This window comes from Lissotriton vulgaris, chromosome 11 (genome assembly GCF_964263255.1).
Source record: "Lissotriton vulgaris chromosome 11, aLisVul1.2, whole genome shotgun sequence".
NCBI classification, from domain to species: Eukaryota; Metazoa; Chordata; class Amphibia; order Caudata; family Salamandridae; genus Lissotriton; species Lissotriton vulgaris.
The window spans coordinates 768,242,590-768,256,942 of record NC_141699.1 but is presented as its reverse complement, the minus strand read 5'-3'; positions in this window follow the sequence as shown (position 1 = coordinate 768,256,942).

Genomic DNA, 14,353 nt, shown 5'->3' with positions numbered 1-14,353 from the left:
AGTATGTACATACATGGGCTGGGATTCATCAGCCTAAGTGTATGGCTAATTCTTCTTCTGTGTTTAACCCAAAGGGAGTTCTCGTATTGAGATCGATGATGTATCTCGACTCAAGACGGCGTAGCTGGATTTCCCTATTTTCGCCTCTTTCTTTAATAGGGACTTGGTCACGGCAGAAAAAGCGCAGAAGATTCCGATCACTTCTGTGTTCTTTTGCAAAATGCCTTGCCACTGGGTAGTTTGGATCATGATGTTGTATTGCCCTGGCACGTTCCAAAATTCTCCTCTTTACTGGGTGAATTGTGCTGCCTATGTATTGCAAATTGCATGGGCATATGAGGCAGTAGACCCAGAATGGAGTGGTACACGTTAGAAATCTGGTAATTTTTCTAACTAATGATTTCCCTGGGACTGAGTAACTTGTTTGTTTGGTACTTGCCTTGCATGCTTTGCAATTTTGGCAAGGAAAGAATCCTGTCAAATTTCCCAATCTCGGTGTGTGCGGAACTGAGTCAAAATGACTGTGCACTAGGAGATCCCTCAGTGAACGATTTTTTCTGTATGTGATTTTTGAATAACAGGCTAACTCTTTACCTATAATCACATCTGATTTTAAAATCTGCCAGTTCTGTTTCATGATATTATGTATTTCTTTCGACTCTCTTGAGAAAGTTGTTATAAATCTGGGTGTCTTGTCTTCCCTCACACTTGTCTTTTTCTTGTCTTTGAGAAGATTGGTTCTAGGAATTATTCGAACTTTATCATATGCTTCTTCTAATATTTGGTCCAAGTACCCTCTTATATGTATGTGTGTGCGTGTGTGCGTGTGTGCGTGTGTGTGTGTGTGTTTGTGTATGACATCTGACCTGCATCAAACTCTTTTTTAAATATAGCTTATTTCACAAAAAAGAAGTACGACCTTTTACCTTAGTAAACATGTTTAGAAGAAGTAAATATATTGCAGATATATACTAAAGGGAAGTGGTGCCCATAAAATGTTAGCAATCTAGAAAAGGGCCATAAAAATGCATGCGGTCCATAGAGAGTGACCTCAGTACCCTTCCTCGTTTGATATTTATGAGATATTTCCATATGTTGGTGCTTCATAATACCTGTGTGGTATGTGCTAGTTGAAATATGTTTTAATGTGGGAGCGAAGGGATTTGTAAGCACTTGTGTAGCAAAGTATGGATCGAAACTGGCCGGTGCCACAATTGACAGTGCACCAAGAACTCGCCCAGCATTGTGGTTGGATCTTGCTCAACCAGGTGTGCATGATTGGGCCTTGTCCCTTCAAGCTGCAGTGCATGAAGCTACAGGCTTATAAAAGTCAACTTAATCCTTGGGGGCTGCTCATGTAGAAGCTAGTGCGGAACAGTTTTCTTGTGCTGATCAAAAAGACCACCACTTAATGCTTGCAAATATTAAGCTAGGCAGATGCCAGCTCTCATCGGCAATTACCCTCCCTTCACATGCTCCAGAAAATCAACAGACATTCCAAGGGAACACAGGGGTCATCAGTTTCCTTTACCTCCTCCATAACCACAGCAGACCATATTTTTAGAGAGTCACTTACAGACCCACACAGAATCAGAAAAATAGAAAAAAGGTCTGAACCAGGGCCCCACAAATGCCTTGGTCTTGCCTAACAGACTGCGTCAGTCAGTGATCTATTTATGGTGATATTTTTTTGTGAGAATCAGGCAGGATTGTAGGGGATAACTTCCAGGATAATTGCAGCTTTGTGTCATATGGCCATCTATCCACTGGTCCTTTAAAGGATCACCAGTTCACAAATAGCTGTTCTAGAAAAAACATGGCCTCTGAAATATGTCTAGCAGAAGATTGTCATCAAGCTGCACCAGTGTTGGTATTGTTTTAAAGGAACACATAGATGCTCGTACATGAACACTGTGCCCCACTATCTGTCAAAAGGCTCTTTTGCTGAACTCTAAAATTTAGCAGCATCAATGTTTTCTGCAATTATTCTATAGCTGGGCAGGACCTATTAAAAGACTTGTGTTCCAAGACCCATGGAGCACGGTTTCTTAAAAACACCGTATGGTACCATGTTTGGTATTGTTTCAAACTTTCAATGCAATGTGAATATCTCTGTGTAGGTGCTATAATGAAGATCATCAGTATGATGCGCTTGCGGCTGTTCGACCTGTGACTTCTCCATCCAAAAACATTCATCTACTTTCTACCAATATCACAAGATATACTTGACAGCTGCCATCTCGATATTACCATTGAATGCACTGATCAGTTCTACTATCTGCCATCTTGGAGCTGGCAGTTGTAACACAACCAAGGTAGGAAGTCTCCATCTTTGAATTAGGCCCCAAGTATCCCTGTGACTTCTGCTCTCCAAGCAATGTCAGGAGAGCATGGAAAACAGTATATTTGCAGTTAAGTAGTGAAATGTAGCAATTTGGCTAACAAAACAGCAATTTAATGAATTCATGAAAGATTTTGAGTTTCTGTCATAATCATGTCTCAATCAAATGAGAATGAATTGGAATATGAATGCCATCTTTTATTTGGAACAAGAGTGTGCTTGCCATCAAATTAGCAGCAAAGCAAACACCTGTATAAAAGGAGCCTTACACAGAGGATACAAGAACATCAACAGGCACTCAATTTTTTCAATTTTCAAAGCTTTATTCGACATCAGTCATAAAACATTTCCACCCTAACACTATACACTAAATACTAAGTCTAAAATACACAGAATTTAAGATAAGTATTAAACGAAAATCCGTCGAATACAATAAGCTGTTAAAACATTATTAAGAGCAACCTTGACACTTACTCACAAGTCAAAGCATTAAAAACATGGTAACCGAGATACCTCACGGCATTTTTCCTAGTAGAGTGCGTGTTCGAATCACCCAGGCCCAGGCCAAAAACTTTGCAACAGCAATTACGAACAGTGGAGAACAATCAGTTTCCAGAATTCTGAGTGCTGTTGCTTGGCTACGCGTCCCCAGGTTGAGGCAAACGGGTCTTATCCATTTGTGCCGTGGGTTGGCATATAAAGGGCAGCAAAACAGTACATGGGAGACATGCTCAACTTGATCTTTACAGTGGTAACAATGCTCGTCCCAGGATGTAGACCATTTCTTTTTTAACACATTTACTGGGAGTGATCCGACTCTAAATTGAAAGTACAACTTCCTGTCGTGCGGCTTCTCAATCAAGTCCGAGTACGCTTCACACGAGGGAGACATTTTTAGGTCCAGGAAGCGTCTTGTCAGCAAAGAGTTGGTCCCATTGGCAAAAGTTCTAAGGTTCACTATCTCCCAGTACATTTGTTTCAGCCTGATCTTTGAGGGGAAGCAGGACACATCAGTATTACCCCATAGGTGGTCTAGTTTTAACTGTGACAGTACCCCCCGTAATTCTTTCAACCAGACAATTTTATGAAAGCGGTCAAGTAGAACAATGTCTGTCAATGATGAAGCATAGTGGGCTAACTCTGGGGTCACCATTAGACGTCTCCAATAACACAGTGGACGCAGCCTCGCTAAATCCGCAATGTTTTTCCTACCAAGGTCTAATTTCAAAGGAACAGTAGGCGTACTTTGCGGCACCCCTACCAGCCCCCGACAAAGACTTGTTTTCTGCTGTAGTCAGGTTTGCTAGGTTACAGAATCCCCATAGCTCTGAACCGTATAAGCTAGCACTAATAACTTTCATGAGATAGATCTCAAGAACACAATTTACTGGTTTAGTAAGAGAAGCTCTATGTTTTAGTGATAATGCTCCTGCTAGTTGGCTAAACTTTAATACAGCAGTATCTATGTGTGTGTTCCATTTCAAGTTCCCCTGTAGTGTTATTCCAAGGTAGGTGAAAGCATCTACCTGCTCAAGGGGAGTGCCTTTAAAGGTGATAACGCCTTTAAACAACGAGCGGCGGTTCATACACATAAACTTTGTCTTGCTGGTGTTCAGTTCTAAACCTCGGGAATCACAGAACTCACCAAATGCGTTGACCGCCTTTTGGAGACCGCTTGGTGTACGTGATAATATAAGCGTGTCATCCGCAAACATTAGGACGAGAACATGTGAACCAGCTATTGTGGGGGCATCAGAAGGGGATCTCTTCAGGAATTCTACTATACCATTTATATATATCGAGAACAGTGTTGGCGCTAAAACGCAACCTTGCCTCACCCCACGCTCTACGGGGAAAGGCTCGGTTACTTCTCCCTGTGACCCCCATCTAATTTTGGCGTAATTATTTTCATGCAGTCGTACAAGGAGAGTAAGAGGTTCTTGGCTTATCCCTGCATCAGCTAGGACCCTCCAAAGCTTGTCCCTGGGGACCAAGTCAAAAGCTGACTTTAGGTCCACAAAGACAGCATATAGAGGGCCGTTATTTAAGGTGACGTTCCGCCAGTACAGGGCAATGAAGTAAAAGATCTGGTCGATGGAACTTGTCAAGGGACGGAACTCCGCTTGGTATGGTGACAAGATGTTATTTTCCTCTATCCATACTTGGAGCTTATTCTGCACCATACGACCCATCAGTTTCTGAGCTGAATCTATGAGACTGATGGGTCTGTAGTTGCTGGGGAGGGATTTGTCACCTTTTTTAAACACTGGGATGATTTCCGCTCCTTTCCAGGACAAAGGTACTTCACCACCCATCGCCACTGCATTGGCAAGCCAAGCAAAATATATACACCATGTATTCCGATCACTTAGGTAGACGTCTGATGGTATACCGTCCATGCCTGGTGCTCTTCCCCCTGTTACACAGTCAAGGGCAAGACTTACATCTTTTTCATTAAACACATTATGCTTGTAATAAACAGTTGGTGGCAGAGTAAAACAGGCTTGCGACTGATTGCGAGCATATTGAGGTTTGAAGAATTCAATCCAGTTGTTAATGGCAACATGGTTTTGAGGGGGGCAGCCAACCCTCCCCTATCCCACTTTACCGTGGACCAGAATAACTTTGAATCTTTGGCCTCGCATGCAGTTTTGAGCTCACCCCATAGTTCCTCGTCCCACAGCCTCTTCGCCTGCTTTTGTGTACGTCTATAAGTGTCCCTGGCTTCCCTGACTGCATCGGCGTTCCCCGATTGAAGCTCTCTACTAAGATTCTGGCGTGCCAGTCTACAGCGTTTACCGTACCACCCCTGCCTACTTTGGCGTTTTTTGCCCTTATTGTGGCCTACTGGTTTTAGGAAGAATGTTTGCAGTCTGCAAAAGAGTTTTTTGTGAGCCTCCATCAAAATGTCTCGGAAGTTAGGGTTACTTGTGAGTAGTTTTATGTTATTTACTTCCTCTCCTACTACTCTCTTGAGTTCATCTAGCTTCCCCTCATCCTCTACTAGCTTCCCCCATTTTAGATGCCCCTGATTGTTTGTACATACTAGGTCCAAGGTCACCCTCTCTTCCTCTGAGCTTACCCCCCTTTCCTCTAAATAGGACTTGAAGGCCATGCACAGCGGGTTATGATCGCTTTCCATTCTTTTTACTACGGTCATATCAATCAGTTTGCTCCAGACCCTGGTATCTACCAGAAAATAGTCTATTCTACTGGATGCTCGACCGTTGTCAAATGTGTTGTTCCCAACACGGTCAGAGGTTGTGCGACCATTTGCGGCTTTAAGGCCTCTAGCTAGGCAGAGGCTCTTCACTTGAATGGCCACCGTACTCCATCTTTTAACTGCAGCTATCTCAAGCTAGGGGATTCCCCATTTGCTATCCTCTTCCTCTGCCAAGAATTTGTCCTCTTGACCCAGGGGTTCAAAAGTAGTATTTAAGTCCCCCCCAACAATAATAGATTGTTCTAGGGGCAATGATTCTAGCTCCTGTTCGAGGACCGTTATTACGTCTGAGGTCTTTCCCCCTCTGACGCCCCCTAGCATATATATTAAAAAGGGCTAGCTCTTCACCATTGTCCCATCTAATATTAACTAATAGTATATCCCCGGTAGGAAGGGATCTTTGCTGGATTGTGCAATTCAGCGACTGGCGAACCCAAATCAGCATACCTCCTGATGGGCGGCCCTTGCCATTTATCACTGCAGAAATAAAGAAGTTGAGGTACCCCACCCGATATACAGGGCTTGGTGACCATGTTTCTTGGAATAGTATGATATCATGTAAGTCGATGAAAGCACACCATTCAGGGGATGTTACTTTATTCCCTATCCCAGCAAGATTCCAAGAAATAAAGGTCAATGTTGATTTAGCTGTGGTGGTCCCTGACTGGCCAAGTCTTGAAAGGTTGCTTGTATTTATGTTCTGCTGTGTAGTTCTGTTACTAAAAATTTTGAAGGGATGCCAAGGGCATCATCTAGGTGAAACTCGGGTAATGCTCACTGCTATTACACCGGACTAGACTGCTATACCTTTCCAAGGTATCGGGCTCCCCCTCCCTTTTATTACTATTGGGAGCTACCATGCGGTTGGCTACCTGGGTCGGGGCTAATGAACCCTCCTTATTAACACTCCCATTATCTGTTTTCATAACATGAGAGTGTCCTATCATATTATTTGATATACGAGTCAATCGCACTCGTTTAGGTTTGACAATGCTGCAAATCTATTTTCTAGGTTTACACCCCAGTCACAACTTTGGACACCCCCAACCCCACCCCTTCTGTTAGCCACTGTGGTCCATTTGGTCCTCAAAACACTTGGTTTAGCAATAAAGCCTCTTCTGCTGTAAAAGAAGTCAAGTGTGAGAGGGATGATTTCTGCTGTTCTGCGTTGAGGGGGCAGAAGATTAGGTAGAATATCAGGCAATACTTCTGGTCCTTTAAAGTTGAGTACCACACAGCCGCCTTCAAATCTTTTAGGGCTACTGCCTATCCATTTCACTCTTCTGGCAGTTAGTAATTCCTCTGAGAGTTTTTGTTTACCCCAGTGGGTGATGTGCATGTTATTAGTCAGCCAATATAGAGCTTTACTTAAGAGTGATTGGGGGACTCTGTCTGGCCAAGCTTCAGGGTTGGCACATTAGCTAGGACCAGGATCAGTGGGGATGCTTCTACAATTAACTCCATTGGACCTGGTTCCAGGAAAGAATCTTCCCTAGACCCGTTACTTATCAACGGATCTGCTTGGCGATGGATTTTTGCTGCTGAGCATGGGGTGGGGATAAGTGGATGAGTTGGAACCAACGACTCCCTACCTTCTCCAGTTCCACCTTCCCTATGTTTTGTTTGCTCAATTTTATCCACCACCTGGTTTGGTATTTCCCCCATGTTTTCATTTGTGTTCAACAGAAGACCCTCAAGCTTGTTAACTTTGTCAGTAAGTTGGTCAATCTTAGATAACAATGGCTTGATTATACCCCTCATTTTTTGATCCAACATTCCCATGAGTTTCTTGATGTTGGCCTCATCCCATAACATACTGCCCTCATCCTCAACCCCTACATCCTCTGTACCATTTTTCCTAGGTGGAGTTGCTGGTCTTTTCCTGCTAGAGCGTAACCCGCCACGCTTAGGTTGTCCCTTTGTGGCCCCTATAGTCACCCTAGGCGCAGGAACAGGCACAGGTTTAGGGGAGCAATCCTCTACTATTTCAAGGTCCAAGTCTGCGGCATCATGATCAACCTCATCTATTTTACTCAATGTAGCAGGTGAGGATGCATTGTGAGCGGGGCTCTCAGTACTAATCTGGGAAAGCACCACTGCTTCGCTGGAGTCTTCTAATTCCTGTAAATTAACTCGGGTGATTCGGTTGAGATATTAGTAGGTGTTGGGCTCAACCCCAGGGAAGACCTTCTATCATTTTTATCTTAGCGACCACTTGGAATAGATAATTATCCATGGTGTTTGAAGGAGCAGTACATTGCTTTTGTTTAGACATACCTGTAACAACACTCAACAATCACAGTGGCCCAAAATGAATAACAAGCCTATTGTCCAGAAGCCACTACTTACAAGTACTATGAGACCTCCCCTTATATCCATTTGTAAGGGCTATGGTACTTCGTAGTTATCACAAAGGGTTGAAATCACTCACAAAGATAAATGAACAGCGTTCCTGGCCCAGTCTAATCTCTGTCAGTCGCGGACTGTCGCAGACTGTCCCGCCCTGGTCCCGGGCTTCTCCCGGGATGCTCCCGCACGCTCCCGCGCAGCGGGAAACAACAGGCCCTATTATAGGAGGGAGGTGGTTGGGGCGGGGCAAACAGGGAGAACGTCAAGGTGCAGGTGATGGCAATGCAGGGACTCCTGGGAAATGGAGTCCCTGTCTCTCACCTGGCGCTCGCAGCCCTGCTGGTCTGTTCTCCTCCCGCCCGGCGATGCAACCAAAGTTCCAGGCAAAGATTTTGATCCTCGGCGAAGCACCCAGCAAGACGGGTGATGCGGAACCCGCACAGCGGGTACCGCGAGGTACCGAGGTGATAGAGGTGATCAAAGCGGTACGTACGTTACAGGGAATAAGCAGCTGGAGTTCTGGACTTTTTTTTTTTTCGTCCAGAGGTGTCAGGGTACAACACCCAAAGACCCCGGAGTCCCACCTGCCTTGGTGCACAAATGAACAGAAACACGGGCTTCTCGATGGTGGCGTCAAAGACCAAAGGTTTATTACTGCAGGGACACAGAAGTCATAGATACTACACACGGGCAGTAACCAGGAGCCTGTTCGATTTGTACAAAGTGGGTTGCTCCTTATATACTAAAAATTGTGCTCTAGGCAAATATTTCACATGTCGGTACATTCCCAAACCTTTTGTGTCTCTAAACAATAAATATTTGGCGTTACACAGGAACTGTCGATAATATCTGATACCAAACATCACGAAGAGGGGTTCCCACCAGTCCATCACAATCCCTTGTCAATATTGTATTCAAGAGCCGGACCGCCTCATCGTAAAGTTCGTTACCTCCCCCTAATAAAGGCCCAGAAGGAAAGGAGTAGAGCCAGGTGCAGGAGATAGAAAAGCGGGATAAGAGATGTTTGTGGGTTGTAAATGGGCAAGGCTACCGGCTTCGGCCGCCTAATCATGATCAGGTACAATGGACACGAAGACCAGTTTGGCAGGACTGGCCTCGGGCAGAGGAGGCAGCCTTTGTCGAGTCATGCAGCTACAGCGTGATCTGGTTTAAGGTGCACGTGTCACGTAAGAGGTGAATCTCCGGCTAAGGCTACGTGTCCTTAATCAAAGTGGAGTGAATGAAGTGATCAGAGGCTATTGCATATGTGAGGGCAAGGAAACACAAAATGGCGGCCACGATCTAAGATGGATGCCGTGTGTATATCAGAAATGTGTCAGTGGAAGGAGTGCTCTTGCTCGTAGCGTAGCGAAAACACTAGGATATACTAAATGGATCATTTGCGGTTCACTGATACCATTTTTATGTATTTCCGACAAACTTGAAAACACGGGTTCAAGTCGTCACGGAACCTCAGACCCTCCTTTTGCCCTTACATAGGCAATTGCTCAATCTATGTCTGAATCTAGTTCTATGTTCATCAGGTCAGTGACATGCTGTTGTATCATCATCCTTTCTCGTGTCTTTTCTCCAAACGCAGGTGGTTTCCTAAAACAAGTTGCAGCAAAAAGACTACACAGAGCAGGACCACACTGGATAATCAGACAACATGAGAATAGGAATACTAAGATGACACCAATGACCATTAGAATCTTCCATCCCCACACTGAGATCAGAGTCCAAACCCACTCCATGAAGGACCAGTTTCCCTTGTCTACATGTATTGAGTCCGAAATCTTGTGCAACTTAGAGATCGCCTCGTAAACTGTTGGAGCATTATTAGGAATAAAGACACAGCAGCTCGATTGGATCATTCTGCATACCCCACCTCGATCTGCAAGTATAACATCTAGAACCATTCGGTTCTGCAATGTCATGAGCCTATCCGCCTGAAGCTCAGCTGTCAGATTGCTAAGGGCACCAGCAGTTTCGGTAATAGTAGATTCAACTACCCGTGTTAGCTGACGTATGTTTCTACTATTGGCCATAGGCCCCCAGAACGGAAGGAAGCCTTTGAAGAAGTCTCCAGCTTCCTGACCAGCGGTATCTTCCTTGCTGAAAACACCTCTTGCTACTCTTGTTCTGTGGTAATCCGGTGAAGCAGTGTATGTCGGAGGCAACAATCGAGCAATGTAACATGATCCTGAGAAGTCGGCAGGCAACCATGTATAAGCTCTGTCTCGACAAATGAAGTAGGTACCCCTAGCAGTGAGGAAGGCAGGGGAGGAGTTAGCCGGAAACACATAAGTCTCTACGCACTCACTTCTCCCTAGCTGAGCTCTCGGATTTCTCCCATTACCTTGCAGACAGACCTGACCTCGGTGAGGTACGACCCAGATTGGAGTTGAGCTTTTACGCTTGCTTTCTCCTAAACTAAGGCGATACTCTGAAGTGTTCCAACTTAAATATACTCGCAATTCGTCTCTAGGGTATGATGGAGTATTATTGACGTCCTTGACCATGTCAATAATTCCCTGGACTAAAGCTTTGTTAGCAGAGTTATATTTAGTGGAACGTGGTGGACGTGGAGGATAGGTTTCAAGGGCATAAGCAAAGATGGTTTGGAAGGCCTGAAATGATCCATTATAGCTGTAAGGCAAAACCAAATAGGGAATACCTTTATCCATAGTGTGAGGTATCAAGCCACACACCCAGCAGTCTGTAGTGTTAACCACCAGTTGGTGTTGGTGCAAGAGCTGTACAAAAGTATTATTAATGAATTCTGAGCGTCGAGCTTGCTCATGTTCTGGAAATGAGTGAAAAGAGTGTATAGAAGAAACAGTAGAAATAGCTGGATCAAGGGGAGGCACTGTAGAAACTGGCACAAAAATCAAATTTATGCTAAAGACAATTCCACCCACCAATGTTGCTAAAACAATCAAAAATGTAATGGCACATTGCATCAAGAAACATTTGCTGTGAAGAATTCTATTAAGTTTGTTTCTGCGAACGTAAATCACATTTTCTCGTTGCAGCGCAGGAAGTTCCATCTTCTACAATCCGCTCGCGACCACTGATGATGTGTACGTAGATGAAAATGCCTCTGTCAGCCCTGGGAGTTCCCAAAACTAACAGAAAGATCGACCTTGTGTCAGACCCCTGCAAATTCAAACTAGGCACACAGCCACGACCCTACGGCTACCCAGACGGCAAGGCAATTTTTTAAAAAAAACAATATACAATAGCAAACTTCCTGGCTGGAAAGCAAAAGTTCAATATATATATATATATATGTCAAAATCACAATATGCAGTTGCCTGCTTTATTAGTTCGTTTTATGGCTTCTAAGGTTGTATCTCTTCTTTGCTGGCACTGTCTGATCGGAAAATAGTGTATCACTAGCAGTTGTTGTAGAGTTTAAGTTCGCAGATGGCAAAGTTTCTTTTGATGCTGGAGACAAATGTTCAATGTTCAAAGCAGTCTTTTCAGGAGGAGAGTCACGTTTCAAAGTGTCAATAATCAAATCGGCATCGCTGAAAGGGACAAATTTCGGAGTTATTTCAGATTCGGAGGCACCAATTCCCTTCTTCACCCAGTCGTCGTAGGGCAGCGGCAGTGGAACACGCTTTACGTGAGAAGCGTGGATCCAGTGCTTCCGGCCAGCAACACGTACAGCTGTCCTCGTTGCCAGCAGGATTTGGAAGGGGCCGATGTAGCGAGGCTGAAGATTCTTTGTCCTCGCGAAGTTCCGGACCACAATGAAGTCACCCGGTTTCAGTTGATGCCCTGGACTCTCCGGAGGCTTTGGTAGTGCATCAAAAACCTGTTGATGAATAAGACTTAATTTAGCAGTCAAGTCGTAAAGGTAGTCTATCAACATAGGATATTCAATGGAGCAAAATTGTTTAGGCCTTGGCACACCCCAGACATTTGCCGGGCGGCCAAATACAATCTCATATGGAGAAAGCCCTATTCTAGAATGCACTGTTGCTCTCGTTGATAACAAGGCCAAAGGAAGTGCGTCTGGCCAAGCCAAACCTGTGGATGCTTGTATTTTGGCTATTTTAAGCTTGAGGGTGCCATTGTAACCCTCCACTAGACCAGCTGACTGGGGATGGTTCGCACTATGAAATTTTTGTTTCAATCCTAGACCAGCACACACACTCTGCATAACTTTCCCTATAAACTCACTTCCGTTATCTGACCATACAATCCGTGGCATTCCGTACCTAGGGAAAAATTCTTTTAGAAGAATTTTGGCAGTAGATAGAGCAGTGTTGTCCTTTAGTGGGTATGCTTCTATCCACCTGGAAAAAGCACAAACTACCACCAGGACGTATTTTAAATTGTTGCAGCGTTCCATGTGAATGAAGTCTAATTGAATTACTTCAAAGGGACAGGAAGGAGGAGCAAAATGACCAGCTGGAGTTGGAGTTCCCTTGCCAGGATTATGCATCAAGCACACCATACAATTTTTCACCACTCTCTCTGCACACTTACTGATTCCCTCATTTTTCCAGACCGGAGCCAACATCTTACAGATTCCTTTAGAACTTATGTGCGCCACTCCATGCGCCATTGTCACTACTGCAAGCACATACGCATCAGGCAACATCCAACGCTGCTGTTCTGTCAAATCGATCCAACATCCATTCGAGTCCAATTTGCCCGTACTTTCTCTCCATACACGTTTCTCTTCCTCAGTCGCTTCTTTCTGAATCTCTTTCACACTTTCCATAGTGTCCTCACACATTCCAGACTCAGCAATCCATCTTGCAGACGTAGCAACATACATTCTACTCATCATGTCTCTAGCTGTTTGTTTAGCGGTTTCATCAGCAAAGGCATTTCCCCGACCAACATCATCCGTGATTGCTTTATGAGCACTGCACTTCACAATCGCAACTTCAGTCGGTAAGGTTAGAGATTCCAACAAGTCGTTAACTAGCTGACCATGTTGAATCTTAGTCCCATGGGACGTAATGAAACCCCTTTCTCTCCACAAACGGCCAAAACTATGGGCCACGCCAAATGCGTACTGACTATCTGTAAACACATTCACTCTCTTTCCCTCAGCTAAAACACACGCTCTCGTAAGAGCTATTAATTCTGCTGCTTGGGCAGAATTCTGACTCACTCTTGCAGTCTCCACAATCGTCTTCAAAGTCGTTACCGCGTAGGCAGCAGTCACATCACCATTCTCTAATTTAAAACATGACCCGTCCACATACAGCGTACCATCCGGGTCGGATAGGGGAGTATCCCTCAAGTCGATGCGACCTTTTGTCTCTTCCTCCGTTTTGAAATAACAGTCATGTGGCTCAGAATCACTCGACTCTTGATCAGTCGGCAACAATGTTGCTGGATTCAATACATTGCATCTTTTGATCTGAATATGATTTGCTAATAACGTCAGCTCGTAACCAGATAATCTCGCACTAGTAAGGTGTTGTGTCTTCGTTCGGTTCATGAGTGTATCCACTGCATGAGGAACCATGACCACTAGCATATTGTTCATCACCAAACCAGCAGATTGTCGAATGGAAGCTGCAGCTGCCGCTGTAGCCCTCAAACAACTAGGCAATGCTCTAGCTACCGGATCTAATGTTGATGAGAAATACGCACAAGGGCGTTGTTTATCACCAAACTTCTGTGTCAGAACACTCAACGCGCAACCTTCTCTTTCGTGAACGTAGAGCGTGAATGGCTTGCTATAATCAGGTGTACCCAATACAGGAGCTGAACACAGTGCTTTTCGTAACTCAATAAAACTCTCTTGACATTCATCAGACCATGGCACCGGACTCGGAACATTTTTCCCAGTCAAAGCTACCAATGGCTTCGCTAAAAGTGAAAAATTTGGAATCCACTGCCTACAGTAGGAGGTAATACCTAGAAAGGCACGTACTTCCCTCTGTGTGCGTGGAACACTCATCTGCATAATTGCTTTTATTCTTTCTGGGGTCAACTTCCTTCCCTCCTTTGATAAGAGGTGACCTAGGTAGGTTACTTCTTGGCAGCAATATTGCATTTTGGAAGGTGACACCTTATGATTCAAATTAGACAAATGATGCAATAGTGAAATTGTAGCTGCTTTGCAAGTTTCCTTGTCATCGGCAGCCACTAAAAGATCGTCGACGTACTGTACTAGGGCAGAGCCTGGAGGAAGGACAAAAGAATCTAGCTGACTTTTTAAAGCTTGACTGTAAATGGATGGACTTTCACAATAGCCTTGTGGAGCGCGTTTAAATCTGAAACTGCGACCTCCTAAACAGAAGCCGAAAATATCCCTACTTTCTTCAGCTATCGGAATGCTGAAAAATGCATTCTTGAGATCTATAACTGAGAACCACGTAGCTGTAGCAGGAATCAATGTTAATAAGGCAGTAATGTCTGGCACTACAGGAAACTGCGGAATTACAATCTTATTAACTTCTCTA